The sequence below is a fragment of the Tachyglossus aculeatus genome, chromosome 3, assembly GCF_015852505.1.
Source record: "Tachyglossus aculeatus isolate mTacAcu1 chromosome 3, mTacAcu1.pri, whole genome shotgun sequence".
NCBI lineage: Eukaryota > Metazoa > Chordata > Mammalia > Monotremata > Tachyglossidae > Tachyglossus > Tachyglossus aculeatus.
The window spans coordinates 28,504,984-28,530,965 of record NC_052068.1 but is presented as its reverse complement, the minus strand read 5'-3'; the positions used below and the strand labels follow the sequence as shown (position 1 = coordinate 28,530,965).

The following is a 25,982-nucleotide window of genomic DNA, read 5'->3' as shown; positions in this document are numbered from 1 at the left end:
TATTACTCTATTTTTTTATTTATTTATTTTACTTGTACATATCTATTCTATTTATCTTATTTTGTTAGTATGTTTGGTTTTGTTCTCTGTCTCCCCCTTTTAGACTGTGAGCCCACTGTTGGGTAGGGACTGTCTCTATATGTTGCCAATTTGTACTTCCCAAGCGCTTAGTACAGTGCTCTGCACATAGTAAGTGCGCAATAAATACGATTGATGATGATGATGATGATCCTCGTAATTAGGGCTTTTGTCAAGCGCTTCCTAAGTGCCGGCCACTGTAATAATAATCATAATGATTATTACGTCCCCCCTCTCCATCCCCCCATCCTACCTCCTTCCCTTCCCCACAGCACCTGTATATATGTATATATGTTTGTACATACTTATTACTCTATTTATTTATTTATTTATTTTACTTGTACATATCTGTTCTATTTATTTTATTTTGTTAGTATGTTTGGTTTTGTTCTCTGTCTCCCCCTTTTAGACTGTGAGCCCACTGTTGGGTAGGGACTGTCTCTAGATGTTGCCAATTTGTACTTCCCAAGCGCTTAGTACAGTGCTCTGCACATAGTAAGCACTCAATAAATACGATTGATGATGATGATGATGATCCTCGTAATTAGGGCTTTTGTTAAGCGCTTCCTAAGTGCCGGCCACTGTAATAATGATTATTACGTCCCCCCCTCCAACCCCCCATCCTACTTCCTTCCCTTCCCCACAGCACCTGTATATATGTATATATGTTTGTGCATATTTATTACTCTATTTATTTATTTACCTGTACATATCTATTCTATTTATTTTATTTTGTTAGTGTGTTTGGTTTTGTTCTCTGTCTCCCCCTTTTAGACTGTGAGCCCACTGTTGGGTAGGGACTGTCTCTATATGTTGCCAACTTGTACTTCCCAAGCGCTTAGTACAGTGCTCTGCACACAGTAAGTGCTCAATAAATACGACTGATTGATTGATAACGATGGCATTGGTTAAGCGCTTACTATGTGCAAAGCACTGTTCTAAGCACTGGAAATAATAATGATCAATCAATCAATCGTATTTATTGAGCGCTTACTGTGTGCAGAGCACTGTACTAAGCGCTTGGGAAGTACAAGTTGGCAACATATAGAGACAGTCCCTACCCAACAGTGGGCTCACAGTCTAAAAGGGGGAGACAGAGAACAAAACCAAACATACTAACAAAATGAAATAAATAGAATAGATATGTACAAGTAAAATAAATATATAAATAGAGTAATAAATATGTATATATATACATATATACAGGTGCTGTGGGGAAGGGAAGGAGGTAAGATGGGGGGATACTGAGAGCTCACCTCCTCCAGAAGGCCTTCCCAGACTGAGCCCCCTCCTTCCTCTCCCCCTCCTTCGCCTCCCCACAGCACCTGTATATGTGTATATATGTTTGTATGTATTTATTACTCTATTTGTACATATTTATTCTATTTATTTTATTTTGTTAATATGTTTGGTTTTGTTCTCTGTCTCCCCCTTCTAGACTGTGAGCCCACTGCTGGACAGGGACCGTCTCTATATGTTGCCAACTTGTACTTCCCAAGCTCTTAGTACAGTGCTCTGCACACAGTAAGCACTCAATAAATACAATTGAATGAATGAATGATATTTGTTAATGATAATAATGATTATATTTTTTAGTAATAAGAATAATAATGGCATTTGTTAAGTGCTTACTAGGTACGAAGCACACTGGGGGACTACAAGGTGATCAGGTTGTCCCACATGGGGCTTACAGTCTTAATTCCGGCTCTGCCAACTGTCAGCTGTGTGACTTTGGGCAAGTCTCTTAACTTCTCTGTGCCTCAGTTACCTCATCTGTAAAATGGGGATGAAGACTGTGAGCCCCACGTGGGACAACCTGATTCATTCATTCATTCATTCATTCAATCATATTTATTGAGCGCTTACTGTGTGCAGAACACTGTACCAAGTGCTTGGGAAGTACAGGTTGGCAACATATAGAGACGGTCCCTACCCGACAGTGGGCTCACAGTCTAGAAGGGGGAGACAGACAACAAAACAAAACATATTAACAAGATAAAATAGAATAAATATGTACAAGTAAAATAAATAGAGTAATAAATATGTACAAACATATATATAGGTGCTGTGGGAGGGAAAGGAGGTAAGGCGGGCGGATTTGTACCCCCCCCAGTGTTTAGAACAGTGCTTTGCACATAGTAAGTGCTTAATAAATGCCATTATTATTATTAATCCCCATTTTACAGATGAGGTAACTGAGGCCCAGAGAAGTTAAGTGACTTGCCCAAAGTTACACAGCTGACAAGTGCTGGAACCGGAATTTGAACCCATGACCTCTGACTCTAAAGCCAGTGCTCTTTCCACTGAGCCACGCTGCTTCCCTATCCCTCTTAACCCTCGCTTCCCCCGGGGCCAGGGAGAGGAACCAGGCAGTCGCCAGGAGCCACTTATGTACATATAATAATCCTCATAATTAGGGGTTTTAAGTACTTCCTATGTGCCGGGCACTGTAATAATAATAATAATGGCATTGGTTAAGTACTTACTATGTGAGAAGCACTGTTCTAAGCACTGGAAATAATAATAATGATATTTGTTAATAATAATAATAATAATAGCATTTGTTAAGCCTTTACTATGTGCAAAGCACTGTTCTAGCACTTACTATGTGCCAAGCACTGTTCTAAGCGCTGGGGGGAATACAAGGTAATCAGGTTGTCCCACATGGGGCCTCACAGTCTTAATCCCCAGTTTACAGATGAGGGAACTGAGGCACAGAGAAGTTCAGTGACTTCCCCAAAGTCACACTGCAGACAAACGGCAGAGGCGGGATTAGAATCCACCACCTGTGTCTCCCAAGCCCGGGATCTTTCCACTGAGCCACGCTGCTTCTCTAATAATAATAATGGTATTTATTAAGTGTTTACTAATAAATAAGCGCTGGGGTAATAATAATAATAATAGTAATGGCATTTGTTAAGTGCTTCCTATGTGCCAGGCACTGTACTAAGCGCTGGGGTAATAATAATAGTAATAATAAAAATAATTATGTTATTTGTTAAACACTCACTGTGTGCCAGGTACTGTACTAAGCACTGGGATAATATAATAATAATTCATTCATTCAATCGTATTTATTGAGCGCTTACTGTATGCAGAGCACTGTACTAAGTGCTTGGGAAGTCCAAGTTGGCAACATATAGAGACGGTCCCTACCCAACAGTGGGCTCACAGTCTAGAAGGGGGAGACGGACAACAAAACAAAACATATTAACAAAATAAAATAAATAGAATAAACGTACAAGTAAAATAAATAAATAAATATTCATTTATTCAATCGTATTTAATAATGGCATTTGTTAAGTGCTTACTATGTTACAGACACTGTACTAAGCACTGGGGTAATAATAATAATGGTATTTGTTAAGCATTTAGTATGTGCCAGGCACTGTATTAAGCACTGGGGTATCATCATCATCATCAATCGTATTTATTGAGCGCTTACTGTGTGCAGAGCACTGTACTAAGCGCTTGGGAAGTACAAATTGGCAACATATAGAGACAGTCCCTACCCTACAGTGGGCTCACAGTCTAAAAGGGGAAGACAAAACCAGACATACTACAAAATAAAATAGAATAGATATGTACAAGTAAAATAAATAAATAAATAAATAGAGTAATAAATATGTACAAACATATATACATATATACAGGTGCTGTGGGGAAGGGAAGGAGGTAAGGTGGGGGGGATGGAGAGAGGGACAAGGGGGAGACGAAGGAAGGGGCTCAGTCTGGGAAGGCCTCCTGGAGGAGGTGAGCTCTCAGTAGGGCCTTGAAGGGAGGAAGAGAGCTAGCTTGGCGGATGGGCAGAGGGAGGGCATTCCAGGCCCGGGGGATGACGTGGGCCGGGGGTCGATGGCGGGACAGGCGGGAACGAGGTACGGTGAGGAGATTAGCGGCAGAGGAGCGGAGGGTGCGGGCTGGGCTGGAGAAGGAGAGAAGGGAGGTGAGGTAGGAGGGGGCGAGGTGATGGAGAGCCTTGAAGCCCAGGGTGAGGAGTTTCTGCCTGATGCGCAGATTGATTGGTAGCCACTGGAGATTTTTGAGGAGGGGAGTAATATGCCCAGAGCGTTTCTGGACAAAGATAATCTAGGCAGCAGCATGAAGTATGGATTGAAGTGGGGAGAGACACAAGGATGGGAGATCAGAGAGAAGGCTGATGCAGTAGTCCAGACGGGATAGGATGAGAGCTTGAATGAGCAGGGTAGCGGTATGGATGGAGAGGAAAGGGCGGATGTTGGTAATGTTGCGGAGCTGAGACCGGCAGGTTTTGGTGACGGCTTGGATGTGAGGGGTGAATGAGAGAGCGGAGTCGAGGATGACACCAAGGTTGCGGGCTTGTGAGACGGGAAGGATGGTATTGCCGTCAACAGAGATGGGAAAGTCTGGGAGAGGGCAAGGTTTGGGAGGGAAGACAAGGAGTTCAGTTTTCGACATGTTGAGCTTTAGGTGGCGGGCAGACATCCAGATGGAGATGTCCTGAAGGCAGGAGTAGTAATAATAATAATGGTATTTGTTAAGCATGGGCATGACTAAGCGTTACAATGAGGTACACTGCAGCAAAGGTGTGAAGGCACCACAATACAAGGTGACAACTGCATGGGTCCTCAGGAACCCCTGGACTGTCTCCACACAGTCAACTGTCCTGAAGTGTGTGTGGCAACACCTCATCACGTGGTCTGGCTTGTGGCTGAGACGTTCCCGGGGTTTGGGGAGGTCTTTCCTGAGTGTCACAACTGACCATGTGATATAACAAGCAACAGCTCTAACCACGCCACCAAATTAGCACAGGCCTGGGAGCCAGGAAAGCTGGGTTCTAATCCCAGCTCTGCCGCTTTCCTGCTGTGTGAGCTTGGGGAAGTCACTTAATTTAGCACCTCCATTTCCTCATCTGTAAAATGAGAGTTAAATAACCGTTCTATCTCCCTCTTAGAATGTAAGCCCCACGTGGAACAGGAACTGTGTCCAACCTGATTATCTCATCTTTACCTCAGTTCTTGGTGTCTAGTAAGTACTTAAAAAAGTACAGTTATTTTTATTAGGACTCTGCCTCCCATCTCTGTGATGGGGGGGAGGGAAAGAGAGAGGAGAAAAGAGAGCAGAAGTCTATTTAATAATAATGATGGTATTTGTTAAGTGCTTACTATGTGCCAAGCAGTGTTCTAAGTGCTGGGACAGATACAAGGTCAGCAGGTTGTCCCAGGTGGGGTTCACAATCTTAATCCCCATTTTACAGATGAAGTAACAGACACAGAGAAGTAAAGTGACTTGTCCAAAGTCACACAGCTGACAAGTAGCAGAACCGGGATTAGAACTCACGACCGCTGACTCCCAAGCCTGGACTCTTTCCACTAAACCATGCTGCTATTTAGATTCTGGCCACCTGGAGAACTGGAATACTGTGCAAATTAGTGTTCCTTCCCTAGCTAACTTCCACCCCATCTTCCAACAATTCTGGTTTCACAGGTAAATGTCAAGAGCCTGAGGTTGAACCCATTAGGTTCAGGGTAATATGTGAAGAAGTGTCTATAGGTTTACCCCCAAGCGAATTCAGGTTTTAAAGTTTCCAGGAGAAGCCCGGGGAGCATATATCCTCTGCATTGAGAGTCAGAGAAAAGCCAAAAGGAACTCACACAGGGCAAAGCTATTTCCAGATGCCACTTCATCATTGCCATTATGCAGCACTTTAATTGACAGCCATTTCTCCTAGTTCTTCTCCCACAAATACCTCGTCTGCACTAGCTCAGTATGGACAAGCACCTGAACTTCATGAAGGAGAAAAATTGAGAGTGAAAGTGTACAAGATCCAACACTAGCTCAGAGCTCTCAGTCCTAGAGTTTTCAGTCTGTAGTCATAAACTCCCTGAAGTAGGGATGTTCTCCAGCCTATTTAATGATCAGGCTGTGTCTTCCTTTTTAAGATGATGAGTATCAGGAGGAGGAGATTAGTTCCAATAGTTTATGACCTTCCTCAACCTCTTATGGCAGACTCAGTGAGGAAACCCCTGGGTCAGGCAACTGATAAAACTGGTTTTTCTTTATGTGGAGGCTGGGCAAAGTCCAGAAAACAAAGTTTCAGCTAAGGAAAGCCAACTAACTACAGATAACAAGAACAAAGAACAAGCTACCCAGACCTCTCCCCCCTCCCCTTCCTCTCCTCTACCCTCTCCTATTTTCTTCCCACTTCTCCTTCCTTTACCCTGCTTGGTCTCTTTCTATTGTCTTCACTACTGTTCCTTGAAGTCTTTGTTTTCCTTCTCTCCCAGAACAGGAAGAAGTGGGATCAACACCAACAATTTGTTCTTCCCTCCCACCCCTTTCATCAGAGGAGCTCTTTGAATGGCATTCATGAGCAGAAGGGAGGGCAACATCTTACACCCAACTCCTTAAGTGGAGGAAAGCTGATTGGATTTGTTGAAGCATGGCTTTCCAGAAACCCATTTAATCCAATCTCTACCTCCAGGCAGGAATGCATGTACCACCCTGTTGGACCTAATACACTGACCTAGTGAACAGTACTAGAACATTACCAATAATAATAATTATGGTATTTGTTAAGCACTTACTATGTCCCAGGCACTGTTCTAGGTGCTGGGGTAGATACAGGATATCCAGTTGGACACAGTCCCTGCCCCACATAGGGCTCACAGTCTTAATCCCCATATTATAGATGAGGGAAATGAGGCACAAAGAAGTTAAATGTCTTATACAAGGTCACACACAGCAGACAAGTGGCAGAGGCAGGATTAGAGCCCATGACTTTCTGACTTGCAAGCCCGTGCTCTATCCTCTAATGAATCGATCAATCATATTTATTGATTGATCAATCAGTCAAAATTATTGAGTGCTTAGTGTCTGCAGGGCACTGTACTAAGCACTTTGGAGAGTACAACACAATATAACAGACACATTCCCTCCCCACGATGAGCTTGCAGTCTACAGTGAGCACTGACTGTGTTCAGAGCACTATACAATTCAATTAATTGCATTTATTGAACAAATCAATGGTGTTATCTGTAGTATTTATTGAGTAGTTACTATGAGCAGACACTGTATTAAGCACTTGGGAAAGCACAATACAGTAGAGTTCATTCATTCATTCAATTGTATTTATTGAGCACTTACTGTGTGCAGAGCACTGTACTAAACACTTGGGAAGTACAAGTTGGCAACATATAGAGACAGTCCCTACCCAACAATGGACTCAGAGTTGATAGACATGATCCCTGCTTACAAGAAGCTTACAGTCTAGAGGGCAAAGAGCACTGTACTGACTGCTTGGGAAAGGACAACAGAAACAAGACATATTCTCTGCCTTCAAGGAGCTGTGGATCTAATGAGGGAATTACACAAGAAAAAATAATTTACAAATAGTGGGAGTAAGAGGAAGAACAAGGATATAGAAGGAAGTAATACAATTATATAAGGAGGTATGTGTGTGTATGTGTAGTTGTCTTTTATATTTAAAGACACCAGTCAGTAAAATTCACCTCTGAGCCCATGTGTGTATGCATGTGTAACTGAAAAGGGCCAATGTGAGACCCACAGTCCTGGCCACAATGTGCACAAAAATGGTTATCCCTTGTCTCTGTGCCATGCTTCATGCTTGCAGCGCCTGGTGCTCTTTTCTCTTTTCCTTCCTTGTTTCTTGTCCCTTGAGAAGTTTTTGCTGAAAAAAAGCAAAAGATGCCAATGATTGGTACAGTGGATATTAATGTCTCATTCAACAATGCTTTTCAAACAAGATGAGGGCACAGCAGCATCTGTTTAGAGAGGAGATAGAGATGTGCTGCTCTAAGATCACAGACTGAACCCACACAACTAATCACTTCGTAAGGTTGGTTGTTGGCTTGCAGAGGTCTGGAAAAGAGACTGTGGATGGCTCAGCGCAAGCCATCACAACTAAGTCCAAGTCCTACTGATGATGGGATGCCTCATGCCTGCATTCAAAAATGGCCCACACAAGTAGATGGTCCAGGATATTGGTCACTTGGTCATTGAAGACAATGGCCAATGCTACTGGGCAGCACCCTGATATCTGAAAAGCCCCATTTATATAAAGTTACAATACTTGAATAAAGAATTGGCATGCCTATGACAATACCTTGGTTTTGAAGGGCACCTCTATTACCAAGATAGTCCTCACATTAATTATCTTATTTTTGCCCTCACCACAACTCTATGGAGTAGGTAGGAAAGGCACTTATCCCCATTTTGCAAATGAGGAAATTGACATTCAGAGAGGTCAAGTGACTTGCCCACATCCACAAAGCAGGCCAGTGACACAGCTCATACTCAAACCCCAGTCCTTCAGTTTACACACCAGATCACTGCCACTACACTACGCTGCCTCCCCTATGTGTATGCATTTATGTGCTGAGGATAGGCATAAGAAACTGAAGTGCTGAGATGGCTGTTGAGTTAATTAAACTGGAGTGATGTGATGATGTTGACTTCATAGAACTCTGGTAAAGGAAAGTCTACACCAGTGTCTCTCAGTCCTCTTGGAAACTCACTCATCTGGAGAAAACCTTGGGCTCCTGGTCACATATCAAACAGCTGCAGCCTAGTCCCTTCACCCAGTTTGGTTTCTCTTTCTTCCTCACGGTCAGTTTCACTTTCTAGAACTCCTAATGGCCTATACTACATCAGCCTTCCTGGGCTATTAGAGACAGACAAGAAACTCAGCTCTAGGGATCTTTTCATTTTTCAACCAGATGAATTTTGCAAAGTAATGAGAAACAACTCAGTTGTAATCAATCAACCACATTTATTGAGTCCTTAATGTGTGCAGAACACTGTTCTAAGCACTTGGGGGAGTACAGTAGAGTAAATAGACACAATCTCTGCCCTCAAGAAATTTACAGTCTACCAGGGGAAACAGACATTAAAATAAACTACAGGTAGGGGAGGCAACTGAGTGCAATGATATGAGCATAAATGTTGGTTTGGGCTGCGGGGAGGCGGTGAGTACCTACTTGCTTAGTATGTATGGACTCAAAGGCGTAGGGGGAAATAGAGTGGGAAGGTGAAGGTTAATCAGAGAAAGCCCCTGTAGGAAGTTTGATTTTAGTGGGGCCTTCAGGATGGCGAGACAGGTGGTCTGCAGGATTTGAAGGGGAAGGGAGTTCCATTTAGGGGGAGGACGTGAGCAAAGGGGTCAATGGCAAAAGAAACGAAAAGAAGCACAGTATGCTGGCGACTACTACAGGAGCAAAGTGTGCTGTTTGGATTGTGATAGGAGAGAGCACACTTTGTTCTCAAAATTTGGAGCCCAAAGACATTCACAAGACTAGGGGCTTTTTGCTCAAAACCAAGGCTAGCCTCATTTACCCCATGAAAATGGCTGCTCCCATTCTCTTGGAAGGAAGGGAGGACACCTGGAGAGATGAAGCAGCATGGCTCAGTGGAAAGAGCACAGGCTTTGGAGTCAAAGGTCATGGGTTCAAATCCCAACTCCGCCACTTGTCAGCTCTGTGACTTTGGGCAAGTCACTTAACTTCTGTGTGCTTCAGTTCCCTCACCTGTAAAATGGGGATTAAGACTGTGAGCCCCCCATGGGACAGCCTTATTACCTTGTAACCTCCTCAGCACTTAGAACAGTGCTTTGCACATAGTAAGTGCTTAATAAATGCCATTATTATTATTATTATTATAAAGATAGAGAAGTTAAGCGACTCACCTAAAGTCATATTTGGACTACTCAATTAAGCAATCACTGGTATTTATTGACCACTTACTGTGTGCAGAGCATTGTACTAAGCTCTTGGGGAAGTATTATAATAGAGTTGGTAGACATGCTCCCTGCCGATGAGGAGCTACATGCAGAGACAGACATCAAAACACTGAAGTCCCAGATGCACAACCAAAGGGACTTATACTAATGACTTTAGGGAGAAACAACTGAAATATCACTGGTTCCAACTTAGACTCATTTGAATATTTCAGGAAGATGGTAGCTTCCAAACCACATCAACCCAGTAGCCACCCCCCTGACATTTTACTCCCATCTTCAGCACTTGTAAACAAATGCACATTCAATTATTTATTCAGCTAATCTATCCTGACATGTTTTTAATACTAATAGTAATGGCATTTGTTAAGCACTTATTATGCACCAAGCACTGGGGTAGATTAATCAAATCCCTGTTCCTCGAGGCCTGTGGGTGCCCACAGTCTAAGGTGGGTAAGGAGAACAGGTATTTAATTCCCATTTGACATATGAGGAAACTGAGGCACAGAGTAGATAAGTGACTTGCCCAAGGTCACCCAGCAGATGAGCTTCAGAGTCAGAACTAGAACCCAAGTCTCCTGACTCCCAAGCCCAATGCTCTTTCCACTAAACCATGCTGCCTATAGTGCTTTTCATTTGTTACGTCCTGTTGTATCCTTCTTCTTCCTGATCCCATGATTTGTAAATTATTTTTGCCCATATGCCTCCCCACATTAGATTATAAACTCTCTGAGGGCTTGGAATGTATGTTTGGCTTCTGTGGGACTGTCCCAAGAGGTTGGTATAGTGTTTTGCATTTGGTAGGTGCTCTTTATATACTTTTGATTGATTGATTAATTGATGAATCCCAATGGTGTTTTCTCATATGTAGAGTCAACCCAAGAGAAAGCAGATTGTCTTCTTCCCCTTTCCCTGGAGGACTGAGTTCTCTGTGTTTTAATTAAGCAGGCTCAGGCAAGTGTTATTAAAGGTCATGTCTTTCCTAAGCACAGGACATTGTGAGAATGGGAGTGTCTCTGGATTCTCACTTCTATCTCCTGTAAGCAGGAATCAATCGATTTATCAATCAATCGGTGGTATTTATTGAGCATTTGCTGTATGCATAGCAGTACTAAGTGCTTGGGAGAGTACCAGAAAACAGAGTTAGTAGACAGCCTCCCTGCCCACAGTGAGCGTACAGTCTAGGGAATGAAAATAAATTGGAAAACATCAGAACTCAGTTCTGGTAAAGCACAAATTGCCAGAATGGCTGTTCCAGAATGGAAATTATTTTGCCACTGCAGTTGAGGTAGGTTGTGATACTCGGCTCCTCCCGCTTTTAGCATAGAGGGCGTGGGCTTGGGCTGGGAAGGAGCTGAGGAAGCCAGCCACACTCTCAACCCCTGCCCTGGCTATTTCTTGCTTCCTGACACTGCTTGCTGTTAATCCTGGAATGCCTGTTCTCCACCACTCACTGCCATCCAGAATGTCTGCTCACTGCTCTGGTAAAGGTAGGGAGAGTTGTGGTCTGTCCCATTAGTTGGGGGAGGGAGATCCAGGCTGGAACAACAGTGGGAGAAACAAGGTAGAGGTGGGACTGTCAAGAGCAAGATACAGCAGGGAGGTTGGCTTGGGAGGAAAAAAGACAGCAAGCTAGAAAGTAGTGTATGAAGAGGGATGATATGGAGGATGGGGAAAGTTGGTGGACATCTTTGAGGCCAATCATGAGTAGTTTTTGGTTGAAGTGGGGGGAAATGGAAGGATTTAAGGAAGGAAGTGCCAAGTGATGCTCAAAGGTGACTGGTGCAGTGCCAGATAGTATAGATTTGGTGTTAGGGAGGATGGAGGCAGAGAGGCCAGTGAGGAGGCTGAAATAAAAAGATTTCTAGCTCTAATATGATAAGAACTTAGGCTGAGGTGATAATAGTCTAGGTGGAGAAGAATGGGCAGATTTGGAAAACGTTGAGCTGATTTCATAAACATGGGCAGTATTGTCAAGGCAGAACTGATGTACTGCAAAGATGAAACAGTGTGTGTGCAGAGCACTGTATTAAGCCCCCGGGAGAGTACGGTGGAGTTGGTAGATGTGTTGCCAGTCAACAAGGAGTGTATAGTCTACAGAGGGAGACAGACATTAATATAAATAAATAAATTGTGGGTATGTAAATAAGTCCAATTTATGTAAATAAGAGCAGCGTGGCTCAGTGGAAAAAGCACGGGCTTTGGAGTCAGAAGTGATGGGTTCGAATTATGGCCGCCGCATGTCTACTGTGTGACCTTGGGCAAGTCACTTAACTTCTCAGAGCCTCAGTTACCTCATCTGTAAAATGGAGATGAAGACTGTGAGCCCCACGTGGGACAACCTGATCACGTTGTATCTCCCCCAGCACTTAGAACAGTGCTTTGCACATAGTAAGTGCTTAACAAATGCCATCATTATTATCATTACAATTCGTTAAAAAAAAGTGCTGCAGAAATGTTGCAAAGGTTGTTTGTCTTGTCTTGAAATGTCTTAAGTTGAGGACTTCCTGCATAAATGAAAACAATGACGAAAATTATGCTCTAAGTCCTTCCTGTAAATTAGTACAGACCAGCTGTTCCACAACAAGATAGAACTATGCCAAGTGAAAAATAAATCAAGCAGTCAAGAACTTAAAAAAAAACTTAAAGACAATATGAATGATGAAGACAACAAGTAGCATTTCTTCCTCCTGAACACCGCTCATTCTGGACATTAGTAAACATGTGGTTTGGACACTCGTGGCTGAGAGGTTGTCAGGAACGGATTCTTGCCCACCACCTCGCCTCCTCCCCGCCACACACTGCCTAGACAGGACCTTTCTTCCTTGAATCCCTTCCACATTAACCCCTGAAGTGGAGATAGAGGGAGTTCATTCATTCAATCGTATTTATTGAGTGCTTACTATGTGCATAGCACTGTACTAAGCACTTGGAAAGGCCTTCCCAGACTGAGCCCCTTCCTTCCTCTCCCCCTTGTCCCCCTCTCCATCCCCCCATCTTACCTCCTTCCCTTCCCCACAGCACTTGTATATATGTATATATGTTTGTACATATTTATTACTCTATTTATTTTACTTGTACATATCTACTCTATTTTATTTTGTTAGTACGTTTGGTTTTGTTCTGTCTCCCCCTTTTTAGACTGTGAGCCCACTGTTGGGTAGGGACTGTCTCTATATGTTGCCAACTTGTACTTCCCAAGAGCTTAGTACAGTGCTCTGCACACAATAAGCGCTCAATAAATACAATTGATTGAAAGTACAATTCAGCAATAGAGACAATCCCTGCCCACAATGGGCTTACAGTCTAGAAGGGAGAAGACAGACATCAAAACAAGTTAACAGGAAACAATAGCATCAGTATAAATAAATAGAACTATAGATATACATCAAAACAAGTAAACAGGTATTAATATAAATAGAATTATCGATATGTACATAATAATGATGGTGGTATTTGTTAAGTGCTTGCAATGTGCAAAGCACTGTTCTAAGTGCTAGGGGGATACAAGGTGATCAGGTTGTCCCACGTGGGGCTCACAGTCTTAATCCCCATTTTACTGAGGCATAGAGAAGTTAAGTGACTTGCCCAAAGTCACACAGCTGACAAGTGGCAGAGTTGGGATTAGAACCCATGACCTCTGATTCCTAAGCCCATGATCTTTCCACTGAGCCAAACTGCTTTATTCACAAGTGCTGTGGGGCAAAGGGGGGTAGAGCAAAGGGAGCGAGTGGGAGCAATGGGGAGGGGAGAGGGAGCTGAGGAAAAGGGGGGCTTAGTTTGGGAGTTCTGTTGGGACAACACTTGGGTGGATGTACAATGCTGGTGTGGATTGGGAGTCCATAGGGAGATAGAACAAAGGTTTGCAGTAAACAAAGTAGGCAGAAACTGGACAGAGTGGACAGCCACCCTTGGCCAAGAGCCTGCCCATGCCAGGTGAGAGGCTGAGACTGCCACAGTGCCTCCTCCGGCCCCAAGTACAATGCTCTACTGCTCCCTCCAGAAACCTCTGCAGCCTGGATCGGGGAATTATTGAGCCAGTGCTTCTATTAGTGCTGCTGATTTCCAGTCCTCTAGATTGTAAACTCATTGTGGACAGGGAATGTGTCTCATATTGTTATACTGTACCCCCAGCACTTAGTACAGTGCTCTGTCAACAGTAAGTGCTCATTAAATATGATAGACTGACTGCTGGTGTGCTTCTCTGGGCCTGAAAAGACATGTAGCTTTTAGACTGTGAGCCCACAGTACCTTTTAGACTGTGAGCCCACTGTTGGGTAGGGACTGTCTCTATATGTTGCCAATTTGTACTTCCCAAGCGCTTAGTACAGTGCTCTGCACATAGTAAGCGCTCAATAAATACGATTGATGATGTAGCTCTGCTTGAAAACTCAGGCCTGGTCTGCTAGAGAGGTCTGCAGAGGATGCAACTGCACTGCTGAGTGCCTCTGTACCATCATCACCCTCATGGGCCATTTTTACCTGAACCACAGGGTTTGGGGTACTGCTGCCTGCCTTAAAATTAAAAAAAAAAACCCTCTCTTTCTCTCTCTCTCTCTCTCTCTCTCTCTCTCAGACAGAGGGAGTTCATTCATTCATTCAATCCAGAGCAACCCTCAGACCTGATCTAGAGTGGTCTTCAGAAGTGGTTTAGACCTGCCCCAGGGATTAGATGGCAACAGGAGAGGGGCACCACTTTGACAGAAGGGACATAGGCCATGGCAGCATGACCAAATGGGTAGAGCACAGGCCTGGGATTCAGAAGAAACTGGGCTCTAATCCTGCCTCTGCCCCTTCTCTGCTGGGTGACCTTGGACAAGTCGCTTAACTGTGCCTCAGTTACCTCATCTGTGAAATGGGGATTAAGACTCTGAGCCCCATGTGGGACCACGACTGTGTCCAACCCGATTTGTTTATATCCACCCCAGCACTTAGTGCAGTGCTGTCACATAGTAAGCGCTTAAAAAATTCCACGGTTGATATTATTGTAAAATATAAAATGTTGGAAAGACTATGGCAGCTGCTATAGCTGTGGCAGTTACTGGAACCATAACAATGGACTCTGAGCAGCAAGGAGCCTGAAACTCTGCTCCTCTAGCCACATGACCCTCTGCTTCTAGGTTTTTATTCTGCATATTTTCCCTTGTCTCTTGTGTTGTTTTGGTGTTCATATTGATTCATCTCTCATGTACCTCTCGCTGGTCCCCCTTCACTCCTTTAATTCTTAAATTGTGAGCCCCTTTGGAAGCCAGGGTGGTGTATAATTCCCAACCATGTAGTCTTTCCTCTGTGCTTACTACAATGCTTTGCACACAGTAAATGCTTAATAAATACTATTACTACTAGAGGTATCTAGACAGAATAAAATCCTACCTCCTAGACAATTTTACTTCTGCTTTCCTTTTGCAGTGTCTAGACTGTAAGCTCACTGTGGGCAGGGACTGTGTCTATTGTTTAAAATTGTACTCTCCCAAGCATGTAGTACAGTTCTCTGCACACAGTAAGTGCTCAATAAATGACTGAATGAATGAATTTGGAAGTCATTTTTTATTTTCATTCAGCCATCTTGAGACTAGCTTTCCCAGTCATGGATCATCCAAGTGTTACTTTTCCCGCTTTATGCCGCCTGCCAGCTAGCACCTCATCCATTGAGTGAACATGGGAAGGGAGAGAAGTCATTTTGGCTGCTCATCAGCTGTTCTGGTAAACTACTGAGTGGCTGGAGGGCATGGGGGGAGGAAAATAGAAGAAAAAGGATGAGATGAAAGTTATTAACTGAAATGATGCTTTTGGATTATCTGTGAAGTACATTTGTCCATGCTCTTCCTGTCCCCCATTAGTATGGTTAATCAAGCATTGACTTTATTGTTATCATCATTGTCATTATTATTATTTTAAGGAAGAGGATCTTTCCTCAAAATCCTTCCTCTATTACGTTCCAGAAAAAAAGAAGGGAAAATCCTGTTTATTTCCAGTCAGGAGAGTTGAATTTGGGGGCTGCCAGACCTCAAAGTAGCAATGAATCTTTTGGTCATGAGCAGCAGAGGCTTGGGGAAGGATAGTGTCACTGGGACAAGCAGACCTGATGGAAGGAGGATTATTCAAATTCTAATCCATTTGTAACCCAATTTGTACTAGGCTGTCATTTCTTTAAGGTCCTGGGACAGGTGTGAATTTGTGTAGTGGTTGTAACTACCCATGTAAAGGTCACTAGTGCATACTTGTAGACTTCAAGAAAAATCTGAATCTCTGTAACCAAATTATCTACATTTTTGCCACACCTACACTTGAACCCTGAAAAACATGGGCAGAAAAGGTGTGGTAGGATTACCATCATACCTAGGGGAAGGGTCTTCTGGAGACAAAATCAGTGACGGCCACTAATACCAAAAGAATTTGGGCAAGAGGTGTCTTAGACATGGCATTTAATGTCCTATCATCTCCTGACGGTCTGCAGCCAGTTTCCCCATCCAGAGCCCCACGCCAATGGATCAGAAATAATATTTTCAAAGCTTTATCTGTGGGAAAATGGTTTTTAATGTTCTTCCTCTTTTTAGAGCACTGAGAAATACATATTAATTTCCTTCTATTTCTATTGCCTATTTACAAATTGTATTCACTATCCAGTGCAATAATTTGTCTAGCACTGAAGAGATTATGATGAATAAATGTGTTCTTGGAAATAAAATAAAATACAAAATTTGTCAGATTTATTTTTATAATTTATGGGGATTATTTTAGAATACATGGGAATAATAATAACATGCACATAAGTATTTCAGTGTGATTTACCAATATTAATTCAAGAAGCCTCATCACATTCTTGCATGACAAGCCTTGCTGACACATTGGCTGTGGGTTAAAGGCTAAGCAGGTAAACCTTACCTGGAGGGGAAAAGTCAAAGACAGGAGAGACCCTTTCTAAAGGGTCTTTGAATCCCTGGAGAATTCTCCTTAGTTAGAGCTTGGTGCCCAGCTGTTTCCTCTTGAGATCAGGGTAAGAGAAAATGTGCTTAAATAGCATGGCACAGTGGATAGAGCATGAGCCTGAGAATCAGAAGGTCATGGGTTCCAATTCTGCCTCTGCCACTTGTCTGCTGGGTGACCTTGGGCAAGTCACTTCAGTTCTCTGGGCCTCAGTTGCCTCATCTGGGGATTGAGGCCGTGAACCCCATGTAGAACAAAGACTATGTCCAACGTGATTTGCTTGTAACCACCCCAGCGCTTAGTACAGTGCCTGGCAAATAGTAAGTGCTTAACAAATACCATATTTTTTTTTTTAAACTCCAGCACAGGCAAGGAAGGAACAGGGATTGAGGGTGCCTGGGAATTGCTTTATTTTTTTAACATGACAATGAACAGGCAAACAACTATTGTTCCTTAAATGATCCAAGTTCAGTCTGTTTTAGGAATGCAGCCTGTGAGACACCTAATACATATATACCTTCTCTTTTCTTGCTAGATTGTTAAAAAGGATTGTAACCTCCTCTCCAGGGCCGGGATCACATCTTCTAACTCTATCATAATCTCCTAAACAAGTAGTACAGTGCTCTGCACACAGTTAGAGCTCAGTAAAAGATATTGTTTGATTAATTGAGTTCTCTGACAACCTTGAGAATCAGTAATTGCCAACCATTGGAATCTATCTGCCATGGCATGTCAAGGGGAGCCCAGCTTCCTAAAGTGAAAGAGACAAGTTCCTTGAAAGAAGATCAGATCGCTAACCTCTTACAGCCAGAAAGGAAAGCCTTGCTTGGAAGTTGAGTAAACCCAATTGCATTTGGGTTCCTTAGCAAAATGAATTTCCCTGTGGTATATTGAGGTAGGGAGTACAGCACCTAAATGTAAGCTCCTTGAGGGCAAGGATGATGTCTGCCTACTCTGTTGTAGTCTCCCAAGCACTTTGTGCAGTGTTCTGCAGAATGTAAGCACTCAGTAAATACCACTATTTGATTGAAACAACTTTCCTCTAGATCATTTTGCCTTCACCATTTTCTGTTCCTTCTGCCATCTTCTTGGCTCTTGTGGCAGAATTCATTCATTCAATCAGAGCACTGTTTTAAGTGCTTGGAAAGTACAATTCAGCAACAAATAGACAATCCCTACCCAACAACAGGCTCATAGTCTACATACTCATCACAGTCCTTCCTGCTAACTTTATCAATGCCCTCTCCCCACTTCAGGTAGAGTTACAGCCTCGTATTACAATGTTTTTAAAGTGATAGGGGAAGAAGCATTGACAACAATGAATTTCCTCTTCAAAAGCAACTCAGTGAGGTTTCTGGGCTTTAAACTGCAAACACCTTAGAGCAATCTACCTGTTTTCCGAAGGCCAGAATGATTTAAATCAATGAAAGCCATAGAAGTTGTGACTATGGACATAAAGGGAAGGAAAAGTAACTGGAGTGTCTCCATGCTCTGATAACAACTCCTCTTTTACAACAACTCCACCTCTGGCTCTCCACCTCATGAAATGGTTCGTTACCAAGGGGAAAATCCCCAGTGAAGATGCCTATTGAGGGTTTGGCTTCTTCCTCAAAGGAAGGCAGAAACTCTTCAGGTTCAGACAGGACTATGAATAGGGAGCAGAGGGGGCATCACAGATTACCGTGGAGTTCTGCATGCAGTGCTTTTGGTTAGGCTAACTGCTCTGGAAGTCTCTATGAAAACTAAAATTGAGGGGAGATAAATTGATAAAAGCATAGAAATCCCATTTATCTTAAGGGCACAGGTAAAATGTCTAGTAAGAACAGTCATCATTATCTCCATCATCACAAGACGTATTTACTGGTTAATTGATCATTGGTGTTTATTGAGTGCTTACTGTAGGCAGAGCACTGTACTAAGTGCTTGGGAGAGTGCAATACAAAGAGTGGGTAGACACATTCCCTGACCACAAATCCTAGTCTAAAAGTCTAGAGGAGAACCACAAAAGTCTAGAGGAAAAAAACAGACATTAAAATAAATTACTGATAGGGAAATTTGCAGTGTAGATGGATTATTATGAATATTATTATTAATAAAGATAATAATAATCAATCATCACCATTGCATACTATGCTTACTATATGTCAAACACTGTTCTTAGAGCAAGGGTAGATACAAGTTTATCAGGTCAGATGCAGGCCCTTTCCCATGATAGGATCACAGTCTCAGTATGAAGAACAGGCATTGGATTCCCATTTTACCGATGAGGAAAGTGAGGCCTATAGAAGTTAAGTGATTTCCCCAAGGTCACACATCAGGCAAAGGTCACAGCAGGCAGTAATAATAATTGTAATTATGGTATTTGTTAAGCACTTGCTATGTACTAAGCGTTAGGGTGGATACAAGCAAATTGGGTTGGACACAGTTTCTGTCATTCATTCAGTCATATTTATTGAGCGCTTTCTGTGTGCAGAGCACTGTACTAAGCGCTTGGGAAGTACAAGTTGGTAACATATAGAGATGGTCCCTACCCAACAATGGGCTCACAGTCTAGAAGGGGGAGACAGACAACAAAACAAAACATGTGAACAGGTGTCAAGTTGTCAGAATAAATAGAAGTAAAGCTAGATGCACATCATTAACAAAATAAATTAAATGGAATAGTAAATATGTACAAGTAAAATAGAGTAATAAATCTGTACAAACATATACAAGTGCTGTGGGGAGGGGAAGAAGGTAGGGTGGGGGGATGGGGAGGGGGAGAAGAAGGAGGGGGCTCAGTCTGGGAAGGCCTCCTGGAGGAGGTGAGCTCTCAGTAGGGCTTTGAAGGAAGGAAGAGAATAATAGTAATTATGGTATTTGTTAAGTGCTTACTATGTGCGAAGCACTGTTCTAAGCGCTGGGGGTATACAAGGTGATCAGGTTGTCCCATGTAGGGCTCACAGTCAATCCCCATTTTACAGATGAGGTAACTGAGGCACAGAGAAGTTAAGTGACTTTTTTTTTGGTGGTATTTGTTAAGCGCTTACTATGTGCCAAGCACTGTTCTAAGCGCTGGGGGGTTACAAGGTGATCAGGTTGTCCCACGTAGGGCTCACAGTCTTAATCCCCATTTTGCAGATGAAGTAACTGAGGCTCCGAGAAGTTAAGTGACTTGCCTAAGGTCACACAGCAGGCATGTGATGGAGCTAGGATTTGAATCCATGACCTGTGACTCCAAAGCCCGTGCTCTTTCCACTGAGCCATGCTGCTTCTCTGTCCCACGTGGAGCTCACAGTCTCACTCCCCATTTTAGAGATGAGGTAATTGGGCCACAGAGAAGTTAAGTGACTTATCCAAGGTCACACAGAAGACAAGAGGCAGAGCCAAAATTAGAACCCATGCCCTTCAGACTCCCAGGCCTGTGTTCTATCCACTATGCTATGCTGCTTCTCTGCTTCTCAGTAGTTCTACACAAAACTACTGTACTAGTTCTGTGAGAATTACAAAAGAAATATGATATTTTCCTGCTCTTGAAGAGTTAATCTAAAGGGGAAGCTACCTAGTCGGCAATTCCCTTAGTCCACTAAGTCTTGAGAAAGCCTAACCTCCAAGTTTTAAGGGGGAAGTGGGGAGAGAGGCTCGCTTAACTTCAGACCCCCGCTACAGTTCCTGAAATGCTTAAAGATTACTCCTATGAACTTGGCCAGGCTAACTCCATAAAGGGAAATGTATTTTTGAACGATTTTTTTAAAAAATATGTTCAAATATAGAAAATATGTTCTATTCGTAAAAAAAATATTCATGTCTTTCTCCCTTGCTAGAGTTTAAGTTCCTTGTGGAGAGGGAATGTGTCACATTTTTCTGCTGTATTTTCCCAAATACAGTACAATCAATAAATGGTATTCACTGAGTGCTTACTGTGTGTAAGATCACTGTATTAAGTGCCTGAGAGACTACAATAAACAGAGTTTGCAAACACATTCCCTGTCCATAATGAGCTTACAGTTTAGAGGGGGAGCAGACATAAAAATACCTTGCAGATATGTACATGAGTGCTGTGGGCTTGAAGATGGGTTTCATTTCAAATGCTTAAAGGGGACAGATCCAAGTGCATAGATAGTACAGAAGGGAGAAAGAGTTGGGGAAATGAGAAATGAGTCAGGGGTAGGCCTCTTTGAGGGGATATGATTTTAGTAAGGCTTTGAGGGTGGGGTATGATGTTTAAGAAGTGAGTAGGAACTCCCTACTTCCATTCCAGGCCAGAGGGAGGACATGGCAAGGGATTGGTGGTGATATGGAAGAAATAAAGGTATAGCGAGTAGGTCGGTGTTAGAAAAGCCAAGTGTGTGGGCAGCATTGTAGTAAGAAATCAGTGAGGTAAAGTAGGACTGGGAGAGCTGACTGAGAGATTTAAAACATATAGAAAGAAGTTTCTTTTTGATGTGGAAGTGGATGAGCAACCACTGGAGGTTCTGGAGTGGGGACACATGGGCTGAATGGTTTCTTTAGATAAATGATCTGAACAGCAAAGTGAAGTACGGACTGGAATGGGGAGAGACAAAAGACAGGGAAGTCAACAGTCAAGGAGGGATCTGATACGTGCTTGGGTGAGTGTGGTAGCCGTTTGGAGAGGAAAGGGTGACTAATATTGTGAAAGAACTGACAGGACATTGCAGCTAGTGTGTGCTCAATAAATAAAATGATTACTATTACTCCTTAGGACAAAGAAAATCTCCCTTACCTCTTCTTGGTATCTGAATGCCAACTCATTTACCAGTTTCCAGTTTCATTCATTCATTTGATTCAATCATTTAATCATATTTATTGAGTGCTTACTGTGTGTAGAGCACCATAGTAAGTGCTTGGGGAAGTACTGTACAGCAATAACCAGACAAATTCCCTGCCTACAGTGAGCTGTGCACCCTACTGCACTGCCATCCTAGGTAATTCCCAGGGTTAAAGCTGGCTGAGGTTAGACTGAAGAGAGGAACTCAGGGCTGCCAGTTCTCCTAAGCAACAGCTTCCCTTCGGACAGCCTCTGGGACCAGCCAGGAGGCCAGTTCTAAGGCACAAGCTTGCTGCCAGAAAAAAAAAAATACTTTGTCAGTACAACCTCAACAGGAAGCATATGGCTGATCCATATGAACTGCAAAAGGCACGGTCATTACAAATCCCTCATTTATTCCATTAAAAATGAAGCTGAAAATACTCCTTCCTTGAAGAACATTTGACTTGAGGATTTTATTTCTTTGCAAAAGGATACTGTCTTGTGCTGTCGAGTCATCTCTGACCCACAGCAATGCCATGGATACACCTCTCCCAGAACGCCCCACTTCCATTCTGCAATCTTTCTGATAATGTAACCATAGAGCTTCCTTAGTAAAAATACAGAAGTGGTTTACCACTGTCTCCTTCCACACAGTTAACTTAAGTCCCTGCCCTCGACTCTCTCCCATGGCACTGTTGCCCAGCACAGGTGAGTTTTGACTTGTAGCAGATGGCCTTCCACTAGCTAGCCACTGCCCAAGCTAGGAGTGGAATGGGTATGCCTCTGCTTGACTCTCCCTCCCAAAGTCAAGACTGGTAGAGTACCGGGAACTCTCCAGATGCGGCCCTAAGAGGGGAAAATGACATTTATTTTACTCCAATCAATCTGGGCCTCTGTGTCTCCTTGCCTCCCCCAGAGCTAGTTGGAAGAAGTGAGTCATATAATGAACTGATCTACACAATACAACAAACTCTGTTTTCTGGGTTCACAAGGACAAGGTAGGGGTGTGTGTGTATGTGTTAATTTGAAGAGGGAAAGTTATTAATTTTTGTCATTTCCACCTCTCAAGCTTTTTTCAGTGTTTGAGATGCAGGAGATAAAAGAATCCCAATCTTCACTCCTTCCTGCATTTCAAATTCATGACTCATATATGTCAGAAGGAGTTGAGTCATTCTCCATTGCCGCTGGGCTGCAGCAATCCTAATTCCCCGCTAGTCTGGGCAGGAGGGCTTCCTCTCCTCCACTTCCCCCTGGTTCCCTGTCCAGATATAAGGAGGCAGGTGCAATGGGCTTCTTCTCTACCAGGGACTTTCTGATGGGAAAAAGAGTGGGGAGAGAAAGAAGCAAATCTGCCCTAAAGTGTGGTAAGGTATGTCCAACCCTCCTGACCTGCATAACCCACGAGCAACACCTGCCCCCTTCCCCATTTTCCACCCCCACCACCCTGCTCCAAGCCCCAGTAGGGAAAGCTCCTGGCTCCAAGTAGCAGGACAAAATCAATAATCAGATTACATACAATTGAATGAATGAATGAATGAATGAATCTCAAGCAATCAGTCCATCAGTTATATTTATTAATAATGTTGGTATTTGTTAAGAGCTTACTATGTTCCAAGCACTGTTCTAAGCGCTGGGGTAGATACAGGGTAATCAGGTTGTCCCAAGTGGGGCTCGCAGTCTTCATCCCCATTTTACAGATGAGGGAACTGAGGCCCAGAGAAGTTAAGTGACTTACCCAAAGGTACACAGCTGACAAGTGGCAGAGCCAGGATTAGAACCCATGACCTCTAGCTCCCCAGCCCATGCTCTTTCCACCGAGCCACGCTGAGGGTTTAGAGCACTGAACTAAGCACTTGGGAGAATACAATACCATATCAATCAGTCAATTCAATCAATAGTATTTATTGGGGACTTTTAATAAGACTTTGAAAATTAAAAAAGTGGTGATCTGTCAGACATGAAGGAGGAGGGAGTTTCAGGCCAGAGGCAGGACATGGGTGAGGAGTTCTGAGGCATGGAGAAATTAGGTGACTTTTCCAAGGTCACATGGCAGACAAGAGACTGAGCCGGGATTAGAACCCAGGTCCTTATTGCCAGACCCATGCTTTTATCCACTAGGCCATGCTGCTTCTCTGCTTTGGGGCTGAGGGAGGGGTGAATAAAGGGTACAAAACCAAGTGTAAGGGTGACACAGAAGGGAGTGGGAGAAGAGGAAATGAGGATTTATGCAGGGAAGGCCTCTTGGAGAAGATGTGGTTTTAATAAGGTTTTGAGTGTAAGGAGAGTGATCTTCTGAATGATATGAAGAGGGAGAGTGTTGCAGGCCAGAGGCAGGATGTGGGTGAGGGGTCAGTGGAGAGATTGTTGAGATTGAGGTATAGTAAGTAGGTTGGGATTAGAAGAGGGAAGGGTGTGGGCTGGGTTGTAGTAGGGAAGCAGAGAGGTAAAGTAGGAGTGGGCAAGGTGATTAAGTGCCTTAAAGGCATATCTGTTCAATGTGGAGGTGGATTAGCAACCTCTGGAAGTTCTTGAGTGGCTAGGAAACATTGAGTGAATGGTGGTGTAAAAAAAAGATTTGGGCAGCAGAGTGAAATATGGACTGGAGTGGGGGCAGGAGGAGGAGGCAGGGAGGTCAGTAAGGAGACTGATAGAGTAATCAAGAGAAGATAGGATAAGTGCTTGTGTTAACGTGGTAGCAGTTTGGATGGACAGGAAAGGGCGGATTTTACCGATATTAAGAAGTTTGAACTGACAGGATTTGGTGACAGGCTGAATATGAAGTTTGAATGAGAGAAATGTTGAGAATAATGGGCTTGTGAGACAGGGAGGATGATAGTGTTTTCTACAATGTTGGGAAAGTCAGTGAGCTTTTTGGGAAGGGTTTTAGGTGGCCAGCGAGTCCTGAAGAAGTAGGGAATGTGGCTGCTGACCACCAGACACTAGGAAATGGGCACAGCCATAGCCATGAATATGGATACAGCCAACTGTGAATAGGTGAAGTCATGAGCAAAATGTGTTTCTGGCTATCCCTGGGTTTTGGAAAATGCCTAGGAACATTGGAAATAATAAATGATTAGAATCCAGATGAGAATTTTCTTAGATTGGGGTAACTTCTTAGATGGAAACTAAGGCTGGAAATATTTCATTAAAGGACAAGTGACTTGAGGTGGCAATAAATTTCATTCAGGTTGATTATTTTTTTCCTACCATAATCTCTGGGTATAAATGTTTAGCAATGACATTTAATAATACACTTTGATAGGATTCCTTCACAAGCCCTTAGAAGTAATAGGGCTGTGATATCTTTAACAACATGTAATTAGAATTCAGATTCATTAGTATAAACAAGCCTTAGTATTCCCTAAGGGAAAATTATTTCACATCCATATTGGATTGTCTCATAGGGACATATTGAAATCAAGCATTATGGTAGAAATGATTAGAAGATTACCCTCCTCCCCCTCCCCCTCCCATCCCCTTACTGTAGGGGTTCCTCAAGGTTCTGTTCTTGGTCCCCTTCTGTTCTAGATCTACACTCACTCCCTTGGTGACCTCATTCGCTCCCACGGCTTCAACTGTCATCTCTACGCTGATGACACCCAAATCTACATCTCTTCCCCTGCTCTCTCTCCCTCCCTCCAGGCTTGCATCTCCTCCTGCCTTCAGGACATCTCCATCTGGATGTCTGCCTGCCACCTAAAACTCAACATGTCGAAGACTGAACTCCTTGTCTTCCCTCCCAAACCCTGCCCTCTCCCTGACTTTCCCATCACTGTTGCCGGCACTACCATCCTTCCCGTCTCACAAGCCCACAACCTTGGTGTCATCCTCGACTCCGCTCTCTCGTTCACCCCTCACATCCAAACCGTCACCAAAAACTGCCGGTCTCAGCTCCGCAACATTGCCAAGATCCGCCCTTTCCTCTCCATCCAAACCACTACCCTGCTCGTTCAAGCTCTCATCATCATCATCATCAATCATATTTATTGAGCGCTTACTGTGTGCAGAGCACTGTACTGAGCGCTTGGGAAGTACAAGTTGGCAACATATACAGACAGTCCCTACCCAATAGTGGGCTCACAGTCTCATCCTATCCTGTCTGGATTACTGTATCAGCCTCCTCTCTGATCTCCCATCGTCCTGTCTCTCCCCACTTCAATCCATACTTCATGCTGCTGCCCGGATTGTCTTTGTCCAGAAACGCTCTGGGCATGTTACTCCCCTCCTCAAAAATCTCCAGTGGCTAGCAATCAACCTACGCATCAGGCAGAAACTTCTCACCCTTGGCTTCAAGGCTCTCCATCACCTCGCCCCCTCCTACCTCACCTCCCTTCTCTCCTTCTGCAGCCCAGCCCACACCCTCCACTCCTCCGCCGCTAATCTCCTCACCGTGCCTCGTTCTCACCTGTCCCACCGTCGACCCCCGGCCCACGTCATCCCCCTGGCCTGGAATGCCCTCCCTCTGCCCATCCGCCAAGCTAGCTCTCTTCCTCC

General features: G+C 43.5%; 1 non-coding gene across 1 annotated transcript; it reads right to left on the bottom strand.

Moving 5' to 3' along the window:
* Positions 1–22,206: 22,206 nt before the first annotated feature.
* On the bottom strand, positions 22,207–22,344 carry LOC119926122. The gene has a single exon (XR_005450029.1). It is a non-coding gene; the product is annotated as a small nucleolar RNA SNORA7 (small nucleolar RNA).
* Between the last annotated feature and the right edge of the window lie 3,638 nt (positions 22,345–25,982).